At 50.6% G+C, this 14,103-nt stretch overlaps 1 protein-coding gene across 2 annotated transcripts in view; it reads left to right on the top strand.

The window, feature by feature from the left end:
- Window positions 1-3,337: 3,337 nt before the first annotated feature.
- Window positions 3,338-14,103, top strand: part of GDPD4 (glycerophosphodiester phosphodiesterase domain containing 4) — a 37,748-nt gene continuing 26,982 nt past the window's right edge. The window contains exons 1-2 of one of the 2 annotated variants that reach the window (XM_037376434.1): window positions 3,338-3,467; window positions 13,387-13,453. The gene's annotated coding sequence lies outside the window, so the exon portion shown is untranslated. The remainder of the gene's footprint in view (window positions 3,468-13,386; window positions 13,454-14,103) is intronic. The other variant, XM_037376433.1, reaches the window with a different exon arrangement.

Genomic DNA, 14,103 nt, shown 5'->3' with positions numbered 1-14,103 from the left:
TCACTCAGAAACGATGCTCAGAGCCCCACTCTGAGCACCAGGACTCAGGAGAGGAAATTGCCTGGCAATTTTGCCTGCCTGAGTTGATTATTTTGAGTTTAAATTCTGACGCTTGGGTTAAGTTTTGCACCTGGTAGGCTGCACACTCCAGAAGAAACTGGAGTCTTTGGCACAACACGATGGGCTTTATTCAACGACCGCTATTTACAGCCGCTGCTGTCACTTGGGAAGGGACAGCAGCATTCCTTGGGAGCACGCAGGCTTAAAAAGAAGTCTGATCAATCCAAGCAGCCTCAGAAACAATGATGAAGGAGATATCCCAGGGTGCAAGAGCAGGGTCAGGCCCTGGCTTCCCTGGAGGCTTGCCAGCATCCTGCAAAAGCTGCTGCTCCCCATTTGCACGGTGCCTCTGCTTTACCCTGAGTTTTGTCACACCAGCGCTTCGTGGCAGAGGGGGCTGATGCATTCCCTGGTTGTTGACATTTCAGAGCTGTGTGTCAGAGGGTTCAGGCTGGGAGATGGGGAAAGAGACCCCTGCTGCAGCGTCATCCCCCGGGGCTCAGAGAGAAGCTGGCTGTCAGCATCTTTATACTTTGACATGCTGCACATTGCAGCTCTGGAGGCATCTCAGCTCTCTTACGAAGGGGCTTGGAGCTGCCCAAGGCCCCTTTCTCCCCCCAGCCCACCTTCTGTGCCTCCACTGAGTGACACTTCTGCTTTCCTGTGGGATACTCGCCCATGGCTGTGGGGTCTCTGTCAGCACGCTGCCATCCCCTGGGAGAAGTCTGGATCACTTCAGGTCACCTCCTCCTTCTCCAACCCCGCAACTCCCTTATCATTCCTGGAAACGCCAACGCCATAAATGGTGCCGTTTCTGTAATTAATCTTGTGGGGACATCGTTACCTGCATGAGTCACCTGCTCTCAAGGCTCTGCAGCAGCTCGTTGTGCAACCGTGCGGCAGGTGGGACGGTGTGCGAGCGCAGCCTGGGCAGGGGGACACGCACCGGCCCCTCCCTGCTGCCAAGGCAGGGCTTTGCAAGGAGGCAAATGTCCCAGCCTGGGGAGTACTCAGTGTGGGAGGATGTGACCATATGTATTCCCCCCCAAAATACTCCATGTTGTGTCTGGCATCTGGGCAGGGGGACCATCCCCGCTCCCTGTTTGTGCCATTTCCCCCCTGGTTTTCTTCTCCTGACACAAACAGAGGCGAAACTCAGCAGGGTTCAAGGCTGACCTGCCCCACTGATATCCTCGGGGGAGGGGTTGTAGGGCACCGGTTCCCTGTAGGCGTTTTCTTGATGGGCTCACAACCCCCCGGCTGGGCTCGCCAGTGGCAGGGCTCCAGCAGATCCTCCCCTGCCCGCTGCCAGCCGCGCTGGGGCACCGGCGAGGGTCTGGCCGTTGAGATAAGCGGGTGAACTCTGAGCTGAAGATACTGAACCCAGAGCAACCTCTGCTCGGCTGGTGAGTCCTCTGCCAGGTGTTTGCAGAGCAAACTGCAGCGCTGAAGGCTTTGTGTCTCTGTACCCAGAAGGTGGCAAAACCACGGCATTATTTTCGGGCAGAGAACAGGGATATTTGGGATTTTCTTTGCTTGTTAAGAGGTGGGGCTATGGTTGTGGTTTAAATGACCTTTTTTTTTAATTTTTCAGGGCTCTTCCCTCCACTGCAGGGAGCTTTTTAGTGCTGAGGATGTTCCTCAACCCTGTGCCCTTATCCCCCACGTACTCCTTGGAGTTCATCCATGCCGTGAGGATACAGCAGCTGGAAGCAAGGCAGCTCGGACCAGGATGACAGGGAAGCCCTTCGGAAGGTATTTCGGGGAGTGCGGACCTTGCTGCTGGCTTCAAAGACATAGCAAAGCTCTCAGGCTCTCTGGGCTCTCCCCTGCTCCTCAGACCTGCCAGGCCACCCCCATGCCATGCCGCCCCTGGGCACGGGCCTTCAGGACCTTAGTGTGGCTCCGTGATGAAGCTGGGCTCAGCACAACCGCAAATATATAAGGAGAAAAATCCAGTGGATTAACCCGGGAGATTATACCTGCAAGGTACCTGGAAAAGCTGCTATTGCATCTTCCTACATCTCATCAGTGCCATCAGCATTCTTAATCTCACCCTGTCCTGCCCTATTTATCAGGTTCCCAGGAACCAGACCATAAAACAGATAATATTTCTAGATGCTCACACACAATCCCAAGCCTCTTCAGGCCAGCCAGCTAAGCTGAGATGGGAGACAGTCAGTAATGAAACTGGCTGTTTCTACCTTCATACCTTGCGGGTCCCACAGTTATATAATACTCCAATTCCAAAGGGAGATGATGCTATTTTAGGACCTAGTGCTAAGTAAGGATTAGCAATACTGCTTTCAAAGTGGAACTTTTATATGCCTGTTGCTCATCATTAGTTTTCAGAGTGAACCAGGCTGTCGTCTCTATAGCTCACCTGCTGATTCAAAGTTTCTCTTTCTAATGTCAGCTGCCCCAAAAAGCTGCGGGGCCATCGTGTCTGCCCTCATCTTCCCCTCTCTGTCTGCCAGGGCGGTTTGCTGATTTTGCTTTTGAGGGACCCTCTGATCCATCTTTTCATCCAACGAGAAAAATCCCAGTGGGAGAGACCACAGGGCCAAAACGCCCGCAGCAGTGGCGTTTCAGAGAGTGCTCGGGGGCTGTAGGGGGGTTGCTCTTGTCTCTCACGCAGCAAAGAGGTTTTTAGGAGCAGGAGGAGTGGTGTGAGGCTGTCAGCTCCCTAACCCGAGAAACTTTACGGTGGGATTTTTGCCTCTCTGAGAGTCCAGGGTGCACTGGAGATTACAAAATACAACCACACAAACTGCTTTTGTTGTACTGACCTGCCCCCTCTCCCCTGCCAAAAGAAGTTATGTCTCTAATAGGATTTAGATTTTAAAGCACAAAACTGTGTGAAAAATAAGTAAAATAAGCAGGGTTTGCATCTAGGGTTGCTCAGAAATCTGGTGCAGCGGATTCACGCCTGGGGCTTACAGCTGTGAGAAGCATTTTCACAGAGGGCGTTCCGGAGTTTTAATTCTGAGGGTTGGTGATGACATGTTTCGCCCAAATCTCCTTTGGGATATTTCCTCAGACCCCTTCCTTTGCACACCTAATTCTGCTAAGGCAGGATTTGCATGCCAGCCTCTCCTGCTCTAGGTGTGAGATGGATGGATCAAGTCCAGGTTTGCCCGCAAGTCCCTGGCACCTCCTGGAGCCACGCAGTGAGCAGCTGCCCGCATCCCATCATCAGATTTTAGTGTTTCCAGCCTTGGGGACTGAATTTATTAAGCCTCCCGTGGCCCCTCCTACCGTGGGAGGGACGGCTTCAGCAGCCTCTCTAATACTGGGTGTCACACAGCGGTGCCACCATTCGGGTCCCGGAGTGTCACAAGCAAAGGACACAGCAACCCAAGTGCGGCAGAAAGGAAAAATAACCCCTCCATGAGCATCCCGGCGAGGTAATTATCTCCTCTCTCTGAACCCTTAAAGATGCTCCTGCCCTGTGAAATGCGCCTCTTCTTGCTCTTTCCTGCCTGCCCTAAAAGTTAGCACTGTGGTGGGGGGTTTCTTTGACTTTTCCCTTTCTACTTTGGACTTTTGAGTGTGTTGGTTGGGGATGCGACAGCGGGAGTTTGACCCGGCTCCTGCCTGGATTGCAGTGGGAAACAAAGCCTGAAGTGCTGGAGAATAGGGAGAACCGGTAACAAAAGGGGAGCGAAGGGGGTGATTTGTGAGTGGTGGGTGGTCCTGGTGGTTTGCTGGGGAGGAGAAGGCGCTTGGCAGTCTGGCTTCACTCTCGGGGTCCGCACCAGATGAGTTGACTTTGACCTGTTGAGGGGAGAAACGGGAGCTGGGATGAGATGTGAGTGGTGGGTGGCTGGTGGGGCTGCTGTAGCTGGGGCAGTGGCGGGAGGGAAACAGTGGCCAAGCATTTGCAGTTCTTGGGATAAAGGGCTGTTTCCATAGTAAAAGGGAGAAAGGAGCCTCTCTCTTTCTTCCCCTGAGCTTGCCTAGCATGTGAACGGGGAGGCTGACTCAGGAACAAATAACCCGTGAAAGGCTAACATCTGGGAACAGCTGTAAATAATCAGGACCAGGTTGGAAAGGCTGGAACAAACCCTCTGGTCCATCAATTGCCCCGCCGCGGCACGTCACCCTGGGAGTTTTGATGGATAACTGTTTGGAGCACAGCTCAGTTTGCAGCCGAAAGCAGGATCTGGCCCTGCCGTTATCTGAATTGTTCCACGTGATTTGAAGGCATATCCATAATTAGCAGTGAAAAGGGGGAATTTTCACTTCTAAGAAAGTGTGAATTTTAATTCAGGGTTGGGTGCTCAGCTGATATGAACCTGGGGACTGGCACCAGGCCAGTTTTGGGGTTGGGTAGTGCAAACTTTCATTAGCTGGAGGCCCAGCCTGTGGTGTACATCACCTCCTTTTCACTTTTATGCTTGCTTTGGGAATCCCGACCTCACAGTATAACATCTCTCAGGACTTATTCTCCAGCATGTAATACCAGGTGGAAAGGCAAGAGAGAACAAAAATAATTTCCTACAGCTGCTCAAAGCTTTTAAATTACATTTAACAACAACAACAAAAAAACCCCCCAAACTAACAACAGCAGCAATAAGCATAATGCACCATGGGACAAGCTGGATTTTAATTAAAGAAATGTTCTGGATGTGGGAGCCAAATCCTTTGTGTCACTTCCTTTCCAATTTTGCTATTGAAACGTTTAAAAGTTGTGCAAGATTTCCAGGGCAATTTTTTGGAAATCTTTGCAGAGAAACACAAAGCTGGGTTTCACAGCCAGTCCTGTGACTTTTTTATGCCATGATGCTGGACCGAGGAGGTGACTCATCTTTGGAGCTTTATGTGTCTTTTCTGGTGATGAAAATGCCATTCTTGAAATCTGGTGGCGGTAGGTTGTTGTGAGACTACCTGCAGCTTACAAAGTGCCTCTGTGCAAGTTGTTACCATACACTTGTACTTAGTGTGATGAAGTATCAGCCAAAATACAAGAAAAAGCATTTCCCCCCCACTTCCCGAGTTTGTGGCCCTTTGAGAACGCGCTCTTCATTTCCTTGCTGTGTGAGACCCCAGAAGCCCTCCTTCAGCAAACATTTCTCAGTGCGTGCAAATGGCTTCTGAAATTACCGCCCACCAGCTGAGACACGTGTGCTCCTTCCTCCTTGCAGTGTGGAACAGATCCTGCCCCGTGGCAAAGTCCCAGCTCGGTGGCTTTGCATGGGGGACAGGCTGGAGGGAGCTCTGCAGCAATAGCCTGGCTTGAGACCGAACCTAACTCCACGTCTCCTGGGATATTTTGAACGAGGAGATCTGTACCTTGTCTTGGAGTGACCACCTGTGGTTTGGCTTGTAGAACTGCCCCAGAGACCTCTGTGGTGTACCATAAATGAGGGTCTTGAGCTACTTTTTAGAAGAGCAGATAGGATAAGCAGTTGGGAAGATCCTTTGGGCTCCAGATTATACTGGGGGGAAAGAAAGGGAGCCAGCATGGGTAGAGCAGCTTGGAGACATGACCTGTGATGTACCCTGGACCATGCTTTCATGGCAGGATGAGCCCTGAGGGCAGTACGAGCTTGCTCCACATCTGCTCCAGCTACGGACACCTTGCGCAAAAGCTGAGCAGCCTGCCTGCAGATGCTCATCTCTTCAGCATCTTGTCCTCACCCTGTTCTTCATGTGCTGGACACTGCTCTCCCAGCAGCATTCAAGGAGGATCCATGGCTTTTTGGTGGCTGAGGGGCTGGCATTTTATAAGATCCCAGTAAACAGAGGGTGACCTTGGGCCATGTTCCCTGTGGCTCTCCCCACCAGCAGGACATTGGCATCTGCTGCATTTCTTGTCCTCTCCAGGAAAAAGGAAGGAAGAAGAAACAGTGATACTTTAGAGGGTTGGACAGATTGAATGTGCTCATGTCCTGGTCTCATACCGGTCCTACTGTTTTGTTATTGTTTGCCTTGCAAGTCTTTGTGGTGGCCTCAGGGAAGATGCTGCGTTAAGCATGATGAGGACCTGCTCTCAGGGTCAGCATGGACTCTCCATGGTCCTGCCCCAGGTCCTTTCTGGTGGTTGGGCAGTTGTAGTCCATGTAAATGTACATGATGCTGTAGCAAGAAAGGGATGAGGAACCCTGTCCTGGGACTCATCCTCTGTAGATCTGGTGCCAAGGGAAGGCTCTTGGGGCCACCACAGCATGCCAACACTTTTCTTTAGTCAACACTCACATGGAAAGCTGGCAAGGGCAAGAAGTTAACCATGATGGTGGTGCTCTATGTGACAGCAGCAGGCAGGGAGGTAAGGCAGGGTTGAGTGGGGGAATCTGTACGTGTGAATGAAGTTCTGGCAGCTGCCTATGGGGACAGTTCTGATGTCAATGCCACTGTTGGGTGCAAGAAGAAAGGAGATCATATCTGCAAGCAGGGCAGAGCATGGGAGCAGCTCGAAGCATCACTGTACGCCTGCACACTCAGGCTGGACTCTCATTGCTTATGTAGAAATGGTTTGGAGTCAGTCCCTTCCTTGCTCTCCCACTTCATTTCTTCTGCTCTCCAACACAACTGTGGGCAATTCCTTGTTTCTCCAGCCTCCATCTGTTCTAAATAGGCTGGCAGCCCCTGGGAGGTTTTCAATCCCTAAGACTTTTGTACAGCACTGAGCCTCTGTGACAATTACGGGTCGGGTCCTCTCTGCTCCCACCACCCTGCCTACCACCACCGATTCAGTCCGGTCCTTTCGGCAGCTGCTCTTAATCACTGAACTTATTTGGGAAGGTCTCCAGAAATGGAGAAATAAAAGACACTTTAGAAAAGGCAGGAGAGGGGAAACTGGCAAGAGCAATTCCTTTTTAAAAGACTGCTTATTTCTTCAGATGTACTTGCTACTGATTAACCTTTGCTCCATGATTGCTTTAATTGATTCATGCCTTAAAGCAGACAGAAAGCTTCTGTGGGGTCATGGTGGCTCTCTCCTAAGTGATCTCTCTCTCTCCCTGCAAAGCCTTTAATAAATTTTTGTTGAGTAAAAGCCAGTTCTTGCAAGAAACACAGGTGAATGACACCAAACCTTTTACCTTCTCCATCCCCCAGATTATCCAGCCCCAATCTTAGTGCTTTACCACTGTGACCTCTTCATTCCCTCCCTGCTGCCAGCTGGCAACCTGCTACCAAGCTGAGCCTCTCCCATATTCCTCTGCAATTCATGGTGAATGCTGTTTTGGTGGGTGATTTTTTTGGCCCTTCTGTGAAAATGAGGCACTACAGGGTTGGGAACTACAGCTCTCCATAAGCCTGTTGTTGTCTTCCATGTGGTCCTACCCATGGGACCTTCTGTGGTCCCCATGACTTCTGCATGGAGAACTTCTGTGGCTGCTTTTTGTACAGCAGCAGGAATAAACCCACAGCCAAGGGGGAGACAACCGCTTGGTAGTGGTGGCCTTGGCCTCTCCATGCTGCTGGCTGGATGACGATAAGTGGCCCTGACTACCTGTGTCCCTGTGGCGAGGGGGGTGAGATGCAAGTGGCAGAAACCCGTGTTTGGAAACAGGTGTACGGTGGGCTAGAAGGAAGCAAACCATGATCTATAGATGAGAAGGGCTTTAACAAAGATCCAGAAAATATTGTCATCTGGAAGTGCCACCATGGCTGGTGTCAGGAGAGCCTATATGGGACATCAGAGGCTCACTGCTGGCTCCTGGCACTGAGCTGGTGCATGTTTGCTGCTGCCAGCTGTAACCACAGAGCCCTCATGCCTCAACTCAGGCACAGATGTCCAGGGCTGGCTCCCAGCACCAGAGGAGCTAAACTGAGCTGGGCAAAACTGAGCAGGGCAAGGTCCATCATGTGCTTGGTGGTGCCTGGCTCTCCCTGATGCTGGGAAACACTTTCTTCATACCATTAGCTGATGTCTGCCTGGTCTGAGCTTTTCTATGGGGGGGTCTTCCAAGTATCCATGGGCTTGGGTGCCCATACCAAGGCAGCTGGCGAAGCCCAAGGTACAGAGGTGTCTCGACGGTGAGATGGAAGGGTCACAGGGTTGAACTGGGCTCTCTGGGTTTGAGTGATGTAATCCCCTTTGTCTTGGGCTGGCTTGTGCCCTGGTACTTTGGACATGTGTGGGACAGTTCATCTGGCTTATTTAGACACCTGCCCTTGGATGAAGGGTCCATTTCTCTTCTCTGGCTGTACCAGGAGCTCAGGGTGACCACTCAAACATGGAGGAGATGAGTCCAACCCACCTCAAGCTCTGCAACTAAATAAATTGCTCCCTTCTTCCAAACTGCTGGGATGTGAGTGCTGCCAGGCACTGGTCCAACAGAGATGACTGTACTGGGTGTCCTGAGCTCTGAGGAGGTCCCACAAGGGTCCTCCCATGGCTTGTCTATACTGATCTTTCTGCCTTGTTAAGCAGATTCCATGGCTTGCACCAGCAGATGGACAGAAATCAAATGAGCTGTACAGTCATCATCTGCTGCTCCTGCCGCGCCGTTGGCACAACTGAAGTTGGGAAACTGAGGCTGTGGGTGATGGCCCCGCTGCATCCGCAGGCTGCTGTTAGGTCAGGGGGTCTGAGCATGGATCTTGTGTGTCTACTATCCTTTTGCTCTGAAGTGGGTTCAAAAGCTCTCTGAGATGGCTTATGCAGAAATGTGGCAGTGTTTAATTAGCTAGAAAGGATTTTCCTCTGGGAACAGCAGAACCACATTCTTAAAAGACAAAATTGGGCCAGCCCTGATGCATTTGGATACTGCAGATAACTAAACAGAGAAACCTTCGGCTGGTGGCATGGAAAATGTCCTTTCCTCTCTTTTCCTCCCCTCCTTGCAGGGGTATTTTGCTCCAAAGCTTAACTTTTAACACTGGCAGCTTGGGGGAGGGCCAGTGCTGGGGGCTTCGGCATGATGGCCATCCAGGGCCCCTGTCCTTTGTCCCGGCTGAATAGCACTCTGCGGAGCTGCTGGGCGCCGGTATGCGATCTGCAAACCTCTTTTCTTTCCCTCTCTTGGCTGGCGGACAAAGTCTTCCCTTGGAGATGATGCTTGCGGTGGTGAGCTGCCCTTGGTGGGGCTGTGGGGCCAGAGAGGGTCCCCCACACTGCATCCCAATCTCCTTGTCTCCCCTTAACAGCAGGGCACAAAGAGCCACTTAGGCATTCACAGGAGAAGAGAGGGACCCAAGCCAGGGCATGCTGAATTGCACAAAGTAGGATTTATCTTCAAAGAAATATTTCCCCCCTTTCCGAGATCCCTTTTTTTTTTTTTTTTTTTATTTTGCAAGGGATTTATTCCTCCTCCTCCTCCCCCCCAGGCAGGCTTTGAGCCGTGGAAGCACTTTTTGCCTCCCCATGGTGGCTTTTCAATGGAGGGAGAGCAACTTCTTAGAAAACCGCGGGCCACCCAGGGGCAAAGCCCAGAGCTGTGCCCCACGCGCTGCACGGGGCTGGGCTGAGCACGCCTGCGCACATCGCCGCTGCTGATGTTGCATTGCCACGAGCCTGGTGAGGACAAAACTCTTCCCTTCTCCTTTTGTCCCTACTGATGTGTGGGGAGCAGTGTTTCATCCCCAACTGGTCATGTTGAGCCTTTATTTTCAGGCTTGACCTGGAGGTATGAGCTCGCTGGTGTCCCTGATACCCTTTTTGGGTCAGTAAAATGACACCTCGACATGGACACCTTGCTGCTGCTGGCTGGAACCAACACCTGGCTGGGCGGTGGAAGGTCTCCGTTTGGCCACAGCTGGAAGGTCGCTGCTCCTGATCCCTTTTGGGGCTAATTTCTGCCTCTGTCCACCTGTACTGCCCAGGGAAAGAATGCCAGCTTCCCCAAAGGGCTGGCTATCCTTACGGTGGGGGAACCCAAGACTAAGCTAAGGGGAGCCATAACTGAAGCTTATGGGTTATATATCAGCTATACGAAGGGGCTCAGGGTCAAAAACAGAGGGAAGGCTCTGCTAATGGGTCTGGCACCAACAGGGCCAAACCTACCTGTGTGCTGTGCCTGTTTCTGTGATGCTGGGAAAGCGCCTGTGTGCCCAAGAACACTTGGATCAGAGCTTTCTCACACCTAGAGCCATGTGAATACACCCAAGGCAAGCAATTCTTGAAAAACACATAACCTGAACCATTTCATATAGGTGAATATCTACTTTTCGAGAGGGAAAATCTCCTGTAGCACTGTGAGACCCTTTAAAAAACATGATGAATTCCCCTTGCCGGTTTTTTTTAATGAGATTTCTGACGTGCCAGAGTTTTTCAGGACCTTCCATGGCCAAACTGGACCCTATCCATGTTTTTGTGCAGAGGGAAATATGGAAAACAGACATGAAAGTACAGAAATCTGCTGTGTTTGGGTCAGCATTTGATGTCAGAGTGTGGGATTGCTTTGCTATCCTCAGCCAGAGTCTCCTCTCCTCCATTACCATCAATAAAGCTGGCGGCAGTCATTTCTGTGGAGGACTAGAAGAGCACCTTGGGCTGGACATGGGTCACCCCTTCCTCTCCTTGGGACTGGAGCATCCCTTCCCTCACAGCACCAAGGGCTGGCAGGCCTCCTGCCCACTCATCTCCTGGACCCTCCATGATGCAGCAGCTGCAGCTTTAGTCCTCGAGACCACAGAGACACCAGGCTGGCAGGGCCTGACGGCCACCAAGCCTGCTGGGCTGGTGGCTGTAGGTGGCCACTTTTTCTCGAGTGGTGCAGTGGAAGTTTCTAGAAGGATGGGTGGGACTGTTGGGACTTTCCAGAAGGAAGAGGGGGAGGTGCCACATTCCACAAGGACGGTTAGGGTGGGCAAGACCTTCCAGAAGAAAAGCTGAGTGGGCTGGGGGGAACCTCTTTAGAAAGTAGGTAGTGTGAACCTCTCTACAAAGAAGCAATCAGTCAAAAATAATTTAAACCCAGACCACACTGAACAGATGTTCTGGGAATAGTGTCCCATTCCCTGTCAATGGAAAGCTTCCCTCACTGAAACCAACCGCATCCTGGAGGTGTACTACGGTGAATGAAATGGAGAAATATTGTTTCTGCAGTTGCAGGAACAGTTGTACCTTGTTAACCCCTTCTACTGCCACATTTGCTTGTTGTTCCCTCTATCCCTTGTCGTTAAGCTCTGTCGTTTCTTTGTCCTAACAGCCGTGTTCTTCCACCTTAAACCCAACAGCTAATCGGTTCATGAGATGTGCTTTGCACGTGTTTGTCCCAGTCTGCACACTCCCTGTTCCCACACAGAAGTAAGGTATAATTAAGGCTTATAAAGAAACTGTTGGAAGTCTTAGCGATAAATTATAATTATCATCTGCCAGGGAAAGAAAAAGATACAGAGTGTATTCCCTATCATAGGGAGATTATGACTAGCTTTATTTTATTTGATCCTTTTTCCTTTCCTGTGTTAAACCTCATTAATTCCCTGAAAAGAAACTGAAGGCAGGCGATGATGAAATAAAAGGCAACCTAGGCTGTGATCCAGAGCCCTGGGTAGACTCGTAGGGTAGAGATGCAAGTTTAAGGGATGCTCTTTGCTGAGCTTTTCTGGCTAGTTCTGAGATCTGTGTGCTGCTTGTGGTGATGGTGATCAACCATCAGCTTGCCAGGAGGTTGATTTCACTCCTTTGCATCTGTTGGTGCAATGCTGTGGAAGACTCCCATGTGGAAGGGCAGGAAACGATGCCCAAGAGAGTGGTGGGATGGCACCAGTAATCTCCATGCAAGGGAGCTGAAGGGGCTGGTGAGGTTCAGATCAGGCTCAGAACACCTCTTCCCCCTAGCATGGGGTTCCCTTTCTCTCCAAATCCCTTGGAAATGGTGGTATAGGCAAGGTGGGCATCACTCCTGTCTGCTCCCTTCCTAAGTCATCAAGGTGCTCAGGGCAAGCTGGCCATGCTCAGGTGCTGAGAAATGACCATCTTCATGTCCCTCACATAGGTCCTGGTACCTATGTAATTTTTTTTTTTCCAACTCTCTTCTTGCAGTGGACTGGGAAGTGTGTTTGTAACATCTGGAAAGATGCCTGCACCCCCCTGCCCACATGTTGCAGATACTGTATGGGAGAAAACCGGGTAGATGTATGGGAAAGGAAAGAAATATTTAAAAGGAGCCAGGAAAAAGCTATAGGACAATGAAAAATTGGGCTGCTGTACCTGTTTACCCCTTGAAAGATGAATGCCGCAGCCCTATAGCACCAAAAAAGGGCTTTTTCTCTTCGCTTGTGCACTGGCCTCTCAAGCAAGCTCCTCTTGCAGTACCTTCTGCATTCAGGCTGTGTGGCTGAATACGTTTCCTGCTTTTCCACTCCTGCTCCATCCCCCTGCGCTATATCTCATGATTTTCCTCACTCTCTGTCTAGCAGTGGGAAATGAGCAGCCCTGTCCAACCGCCTGTCACTATGGGGACTTTTATCTGCGAGCAAACAAAGTCTCTGTTTGCATGGGAAAGACCTGAGGTGTCTCGGGTTTATGGAGCTGAAAAACATATGTTACTGCTTTCACGGCTCGCTTGCTAAGGAGTCCTAAACTTTGCTCTCCTGCTGATGCATGTTTTCCCGCTTGCTCTTTGCTCCTGCGGCTTTTGCAATGAATAGATTCAAGTTTGCTGTTTCCCTCCATGATCCATTCACCTTTGCCTGGTGGAGATGGGCAGGGATTGCAGACAACCTCTAAATTTTAGGAGCGCTGTGCTTCAAATCTGAAGGCAAGTACTGTAAGGCCTCTTGCTACGTCCTGGCAATGACTGAACTGCTCCAAACCCTGGTGCAGACCTCCTGCCTCCAGGCCTCTGCATCTACCGTATGCTGTGATGCTGTTGCTTGGTCCAGATGCTGGGATATTATCTTTGCTAGGATCAGGTGCTTTCAAATTTAAATCTTTCAACGTTTGATGTGGTCTGAGGCATTTCAGATTCAGTCAGACCTTGGGAGAGGTGTTATGGCTTCTGAATGCTCTGGCTGGTAATTTGTGAGCAAGGATGAAACCATGGGATGGAGGGTCATGGACAACCTGAGAGGTGAGTGAGCTGTAAGGAGGGAGCTTGCATTAAATTAAACACAATTATCTAAACACAGGGAGGGGCACCTGGGGGCAGGCACCTGGGAGAAGATGTGGAGGTAAAAGGGAAGGAGTGATGCCTGTGTGGAAGGACACAGGCAAAGAGAAGAAAGGAGTGCCTGGAGATCTGTGTACATTTTGAGCTGAGAAGGACCTTTTTGGCTGCCCTTCTATTTGCCTTTGTCTTCCTTATCCTCACATGGCACTTGTCACTTCTAAGAGGAGTTTCTTCTGGACTTCTGGAGTCACCACTGAAGTGTTTGCTGATACTAGCAACAGCGCAGTGTAAATGCAGCACAGATACTTTCATCTTGCAGAGCTGCAGACGGAGATGAGCTCTTCTTAGGAGCCACTGCCTTCAGACTGAAGTGGCCCAAATCTTTGGTGAGTTGTCCCTGGTCTTCCTGATCCCTGTCAACTCTTGCCTTTGCATCAACACACAAGCATTGCCTTTTGTCTAGTGCCTCAAGCATCTGTGCTTCGTTCCTCAGCAGAGACCCAGCAGTCCCCTACAGCTGTGGGGCAGAGTGGCTCAAAGTCTCCCATCTGCTAGGTGAGCCCTGTATGCCCAGAGGGAGCAGGAGCAGCCTTGGGTCAAGTCATGATCTGGGACTTGGCAGGGTGGCTTCTGCTTTGGATGAGAGCTTGCTGATCCCAGCAGATGTGGTATAACGTGTTTGTTGGGTTCCCTGTTTTCTAGTCTCTGTCGACCTCTGGTCGTATTTTTGGAAGGGTCTGGCGGGTGACTGCAAGATCTTTTGTGCATAGCCATTTTATATTTTAGGTAGAGGAGGACTTCAGCTACAGTAGCTTTCATTCCCTAGTCACCTTATGTCAGAGAAAAAGCAGATGCTGGTAAAGGATGGAAGAGTTCCTTCTTATACAGCTCCATCTTTATAGATTTAAAACAAACAAACAAAAGTCATTTTTCTAGGCACGTAATTTATGAACTCAGATGCCTAAACTTAAGCTTCATAAGTGCCATTTCCCAAGGTTTGGCAAGGACTGGGTGCCACCATGACCTTAGGACGTTG

This window comes from Falco rusticolus, chromosome 2 (assembly GCF_015220075.1).
Source record: "Falco rusticolus isolate bFalRus1 chromosome 2, bFalRus1.pri, whole genome shotgun sequence".
Taxonomy (NCBI): Eukaryota; Metazoa; Chordata; class Aves; order Falconiformes; family Falconidae; genus Falco; species Falco rusticolus.
The sequence above is the reverse complement of the archived record's forward strand: the minus strand, read 5'-3'. Positions and strand labels throughout refer to the sequence as shown.